The following is a 7183-nucleotide window of genomic DNA, read 5'->3' as shown; positions in this document are numbered from 1 at the left end:
ATAATTAAAGCTGCAAGCAGCATTGGACGGGTCCTCGGTCTGTCGCACGTCCCTCATGCCCGTTTGACCTCCACTTTGAGGGTTTCAACCCTTTTTGACCTTTTGACCTGCTCAAAGTTAGACTGAGGTGTGTACCTTCAGCTCTGTCAGGAGCCTCAGATTTTTTTAATGGGTGTGTATTACGCATTCTATTTTCCCGTGTTCAGTGAGTCACATGACCAGCTGCACGGTAAGCTTATTGTAATGTTCAAAAAACCTGCAACTGTAAGACACACAAACACACACTCAAGCACTTTGTGCGCTAACACACATGCAAATGCACCATCTCTCCCATTCACTTCATATGGGATATATGAGTGGCTGTCTTTGGCGACTGATGTTGCCAAAGACTTTTTGGGGGACTGTATGTGGGTGAGAAGCCACCCTCAGTCCCACCATCCCGTTAAAGCATTGTTTAAATGGGCTGCTTTACTGGAACAGCTCCGTGTGTGCGTGATCAGAGCTCATTGAGGGCTGCCCGGTTGCCACGGTAACTAATGCCTGCATACCAGCTGCTTTGATCTGCCAGTCAGTGAGTGACATCATCACCAACTGCTCTCTTGTTCAGGAGTGAAATAGACTGAATTTTTTTTAAATCAGCGATGCGTAACCATGCAGGCATTAATTACCATGGCAACAGCAGCTCTGGTGGTTTGATGATCATCCCATCTCATCACTGTTTGCCACAACATTGAACAAAACATACACTCAGGAACTGAATACCTCCACCATTAGCTACATCTCTCAAAAGTTAAGAGCCCTTCATAAGCATTTCTGGATCCAGATAAGTCAATGACTCCCTGCCTGGTGGGGAGAAGACACAGCAAGTCAAAGGAGTGACTTCACAGCCTTCAGATGTAGTAAATGAAGCGTTGCCTGCCGATGTCAACAGATGCACTGACAGTCTCACCCATGGTTTTTTGAAAATTTTGAACTAGCCCCTCCCCTTATAGAACTTAACATACTAAGTTATCTCAGTTTAATATGATCATTTTATTGCATCTTTCAGCGGAATAGTACAAACCACTAATCTGATTTAGTAATGTCAACATTTTTTTGACAAACATGAAAGAATAAGTAATGATTACTAAAAAGTTGAAGTATCAAGTAAATGCTGGCAGGGAGAGACAAAAATTCCAAACAAGGAGTCAACATTCCTCCAAAGAAACAACAACTATTCTTGTTCTTTGGTCTTACCTACAGACCACAATGCAACATTACAGATGCATACTGCCACCTACTGACCGAACCGTTATGTAAACAAATCTCATTGGTTGTATGTAATTCATTTGAATTCACTCAAACTTAAAGAATCACATTGGTTTTATCTATTTAGAATAACTAAAGGTAGGAAATGTTAAATTGAGTAAAACCAAGTGAATTTGTTCAAGTAATACCTATGATAGTCAAAAATCTTTTTTTTTTTGAGTGTAAAAATTAAAAATAATGTTTTTTGAATTTGATGTTTGTGAATAGATTTTCAAATTTAAAAATGTATACTGGTGTCATTGTTGCTGAAGTATTTTTAATCTGGAATGTGGCACGTGGTTATTACATAGCTTAATTGTGGTATAGATTTGGCTGACTCTTGGTGCCAGTGCTGAAACTGTTCTGGGCCATCACAGGGCCACCAGTGTTTCTGTGGCTGGCTTTATGCTGGCCTATGTGTGGGCCACCTCTGGCAAACTATATCTGGGCCACCAAAGGATCGTCATTCTTTGCGGTATGTGGACCGAGTTTAAGTGCAATGTGTGGGCCAGACCCCGGCCAGACCAGTTTTGCTATGTGAGGAACAACAAAGGCTGGCTGGGCCAGGCTTCCTGTGTAGATGTGAAACCCTCTTCCAGGTGTGAACCAAAAGGTCCCTTTGTGTCCAGACGAGGCCCAGTCCTGGTGGGGGTCTCAGCAGACTGAGGGGGCAGGAAGAATGTTTTAGGGGTGTCAAACATCTTGCGGAGGGACATTGCTCTTGGATAAAAATGCTCATCTCCCAGTGCTCTGGGCTCATTCTCTCTCGGACAGTCTACTGCTTGGACCCCCCCCCCCGTCCCTCTCACCCCCCCCCCCCTTACTCTCTCTCTTTCTCTCTCCGTCTGTCTGTCAGTCTTGTAATGCTTACTGACTGCTGTACATGTGATTTACCTTATAATAATAAACCTTTTTGTCAGCCAGCAGACTGTCTAATATTTCTTTTTTTCACCAGCAGCAACAGAGAAAAATTTCATCCACACCACAATAAAAATAATAATACTGCCAAAACTTAATTATTTATTCACAATGATCCCCATCCAACCCACATCAAAATGGTTTAACACACTGGACACAACAATAATGTCATTCTATTGGAAAAACAAAAAACCCAGGATAAAACTAATCACACTACAACAGTCAAAAGGCCTAGAAGCACCAAATGTCCATCATAACTACCTATCCAATCAGTTACAATACCTCACCAAATGGATCCACTCAACCCATCACTATCACCCCTGGCTGGATATAGAACAGACAGACTGCCAAGACATTTCAATCAGAGACCCGTTTATCAGTACCACAATCAAAAAACACAACTGTTTCAAAAACCCAGCAATCGCAACAACTCTGACAGCTTGGTGGAAGATCAACAAAATAAGAAACACATCATTCTCACCCACAAGCCAAACACCCATATGGAACAACCCCGACTTCACTGCCAACACCCCTAACAGGAACTAAATGGAAAGAAAAAGGAATCACGCACCTCCACCACGTCTTCTACAACAACACCTTGCTAACATTCCAGCAGCTCACTGACATATAGAACATTGACAAGAAATACTTCCTCCGATATATCCAACTCAAAGAGTCAATCAAAACGAAAGTAAATATCCCAAACATCCACTTAGAACATCCACCGCTATTATACAGCATCAATAAAATAACAAAGTCAAAGAAAAAAATACTGTCAAAACTATATAAAGTCATATCCTCCAACAACGACCCACATCACATACCAATAAACAAATGGGAAAGAGACCTCAACATCCACACTAACAGTCAATTTTGGAACACAGTCTGCACCAACATATTCTCCATGTCCAGCAACACAAAAATTCAGCTAATACAGTACAAAATCATCCATAGAACACACCTCACACAGCACAAGATGCACATCGTGGGACTCACTGACACAGACATTTGCACTCACTGCACACTCAACACCACCGACGACCACCTCCACGCACTCTGGCTCTGCCCATTAATTCCCAACTTTTGGAAACAAATAACCACCACCCTATCCCAATTCCTTGGCCACAACATCCCACTATCACCCTTTGTTTGCATACTTGGAAACTTAGAAGAACTAAACACTAACTCAAAACAAATCACAATACCCCTTCTTGTAGCCCTAACTATCGCCAAGAAGACAATACTGCTCAACTGGAAAAATAGAAAAACACATCACAACAACACAATGGTTAGATCTCTTTACACAACACATATCAATGGAACAACAGTCAGCAACTCATAAGAATTAATTACAAGAATTTGACAATATATACTCCACAATTCTCACTGCCATCTCGATGCCGGTGAGTTAATGCCACAGCATAAGGATACAAAGGCTTGATCATGTGGAGGAGAAGGGGTAAAAAAATAAAAATGAAAATAAATAAATTAAAAAAAAAAAAAAATTTGAAAATGGAAATCTATCTGAACCTAAAAGGAAACTTACCATAACAAACACATCATGAAATACCTGCCAAAATGCCGTCTTTCTGCTCTTATCTCTCTATCTTATTGTTATTATTATTTTTATTATTTTGTTTGCTTGGTTTCTGTCCTCTTTCTTTTCCTCCTTGATTTTTTCCTTCTTTTTCTTTCTCTTTGTCTACATCAATTTGTCTCTTATTTATTTTTATCATATATATATAATTTTGTAAATCAACACTACAACTTGCTACCCGTTTATCTGTCTGTTCACATATATTTGTTTGTATGCACTTATTGGTGAATTAAAAAAAAAAATTGGACTGATACAGAGAAGATCAGCATGGGGCCATAGAATAGGATGAATTTAGAAATGAGAACTTGAATGATATAGGGAATATCAGCATGGGGCCAAATTCAAAATTTAAGATTGGACTGATACAGAGAAGATCAGCAGGGAGCCATAGAATTTGCCCCATGCTGATGTTCTCTGTGTTGTTCCATTTCTACATTTTATGGCCCTCTGCTGGTGTTCTTTTTTTTGTGTTTCTTTTTTTTTCAAATGGCATAAGCGAGTGCACATACTGTATCAGCTGTAGGAGTAAATAGAGGTAGATTTTGTTTTTCAGCTGCTAGAGAGGGCCCTGGCAGAGCCTGCACCCCACACCTAAGATGCCGGTTCACAGGTGACCAGGTCCGATGTAAATTACTTTGATCATGTGTTTCACCCTCGTGGATATCGATGCAGTATTGATGTTGTTTAGATTTTTTCTCCTCAGTGATAAGAGGGGGATCACTGAGATAGCTAGTGCACGCTGGAGCAACGCCTCCTGTCTCCGAGCAGCCCTACTGGAGCACCACACCGAGGAGTGGATGAGCCGTGCCCTGGACTACACTGGTGTCCTGGTCCAGCTTAGGATGCAGAGGAATGAGGTAACACCACCACCCCCGTCCTGTGCACCCTGTCACCACTTCACACTGGCTTTTGTCCATCTATGCCGGATGGGTGCTGGGCTGCATGGAAGAGACAAAGGCCAGGATAATGTCTGTGTTTGGGGATTTCCTGAAAATGGACTCCATCAAGAAGGCAAGTATTTTCATTAAACACAGGAGAGAAATGTCAGTGTGCATCATGTGATATTCTCTGATCATCTCTTTCTCTATCTACCTACAGATGACTAAGACGCTGGCGGGAGAGGCAGCTGGGACGCCACCTGGGTCACCAACATCAGCAATGACCACAGGCCGGTTCTGATGTCCACGTTTACTGACTCGAAGGGCAAGGGGCTCCTACCCAAGGTGGACGGCCTGATGCAGCGCTACAGGGAGGCATGCCAGGCTCCGTGCAGCATGATCTACGTCAATTGGGACTGCTGCATGGCCATCTGCAGTGCAAAGTCTGGTTTCTGGGCTCTGTGGGGGTCTCTGAAATTCTCTGTTATTGCACATTTTGGACCTAAACTTGGCGCCTTTTTCTTCTCTCCAAGTCTCAGCCATGTTGTTGGAGTGGGACCAGATGGTGGTGCAGCTGGACGTGCGGCGTCTCATGCGCCACCTTGTGAGAGGTGTCACCACAGACAGTCACCCGCTGTTCAGCCCCTTCATGGCACGTCCGAGTTTTGCCATCTATGAGTGGGACTGGGGTCAAGGTAGATCTCCTCTAGCAGGCCAGGCAGGTTGAAGAGGGGAGGGACATGCCTGTGATGCTGACAGACAAGCGAAATGATTTTTGGGGTTGTCCTGCCCCTCTATCCCTGCACGCGGGGCCCCACCTCCAGCTGGAGTTGTTCCACTTCCACGCGACTTACACAAATCCCAGGGAGTACACGGGTGAGGGGTCAGTGAATGAGCGAGGGGGTGTAGATGCAGACTCTCACAGGCCCAACTCACTGTACATGTTTGTGTTTTTTAAAATATGGTTTATGGGAGCTCATCAGCCTGGAGTACCCATGCTCGCAGAGGGGTACTCTGCTGCAGGACCCAGGCAGAGACCCGGATGCTCCAGATGGGACGGTGGAGGAGGAGCAACTGCAGCAGCAAGACGATAGCTCCCAGGAGGAGCTGGAGGTCTTCCGGTTCACGGACTACATGAACCGGATCCTCTGGCAGCCTACATCTCAGCTTGAAGCCCCTGCTGTCCCTGAAGCTCCCAGCGCAGTCGATGCCAGCACTGCCACCACGCCTCTGATGTAGGAAGAGGCAGACAAAGAGGTAAGTTAGCCAAATTCCATCTTCATCTACCATTTTTGAGATGGCTAAAGGGCAAAGTAGCCATTTGTTTTAACCCTCCTCTCCCCCCTCCGTGTCTTCTGCAGGATGCTGTCCACTTGGATGGGCACGGTGGCTACCACCACGCCATATGTCTGGCCCTGGTGGAGCTGCATCACAGGGCCCACATGACACAGCCGCAGATTAGGGAGATAGTCGCCCTATGGCAGAAACTGTCTGACAAGGACAAGGCGGCTATCTCTTTTCTGCCTCTCCACCAGGAGTGGTGGACTTAGTGAAGGGACACTTTAGGGCAGACCCTTCCAAGCACGTGGGCATCCCAGGGGTTGACAGCGTCACTCGGTACGTGTTTTAATTTTTCACCTGTTCTGAAGAGCATGAGTACTAACCCAGAAGCCCGCGCTCTTTAAATTTAGTGTGCTTTCTTTTCACGGAAAGCATGACTGCTTCTTTCCCCGACACATGCTCTGTTTTGAAGAAACACGCACACAGACTTAATAATCAATAATCACGTCATGACACAACTGTTATAATCAAACGTAACTTAGAACAAAATTTGGTGTGCTTGCTTGTCATGGAAAGCATGTGTTTGCATTGCCAGAACAGTGTACAAATATAGATTTAATAATGTATGGTGGAAAGTAGAAAAGAAGTTGACAGATTGGAGTTCTGAAATTGCTTTAATTATCACAACTTACAGATTGAGATGCATATTTTTATCTTGAGTAAAATATATTTGAAATTTCTCTCTCTCTCTCGCCGGGGTGAGGGTGAACCGTTGGGCAGCTGTTAGGAGGAATTAGGTCATTATCAGGGATAATGTGCATAACCACCCTGGCCACCTGGAAGCCGCGCCAATCCAGTTGTGTGAGGTCAACCTCAGGACCCTCTTGCAGTGGTAAGACTTGTGTCTCTAAGCCTGTCACGCTGTGATTTATAGACTGACTGATCGATTGGTTGGTTGGTAACAAAAGATGCTGATTGCAACTCATGTGCTTGAACGTGTTTCTACAAGGCACACCAGGAGGAGGAAGGCTCAGATGGTGGAGATGGTTACAGTGGCGGTGCCAGGACCCAGCGCACAGGAGACCATGGAGGAGGAGCTGCCTGCTACTCGGGGTCTCCTGCCACAGCTAGCACAATCTGACCAGCCCCTGGTTTTCTTGTATAGTTCTATAATGTTCATGTTTCATTGCAAAGTTATAGTTATGTATGTTTTGTTTATTGG

Source organism: Cheilinus undulatus, linkage group 2 (genome assembly GCF_018320785.1).
Source record: "Cheilinus undulatus linkage group 2, ASM1832078v1, whole genome shotgun sequence".
Lineage (NCBI taxonomy): Eukaryota > Metazoa > Chordata > Actinopteri > Labriformes > Labridae > Cheilinus > Cheilinus undulatus.
The sequence above is the reverse complement of the archived record's forward strand: the minus strand, read 5'-3'. Positions refer to the sequence as shown.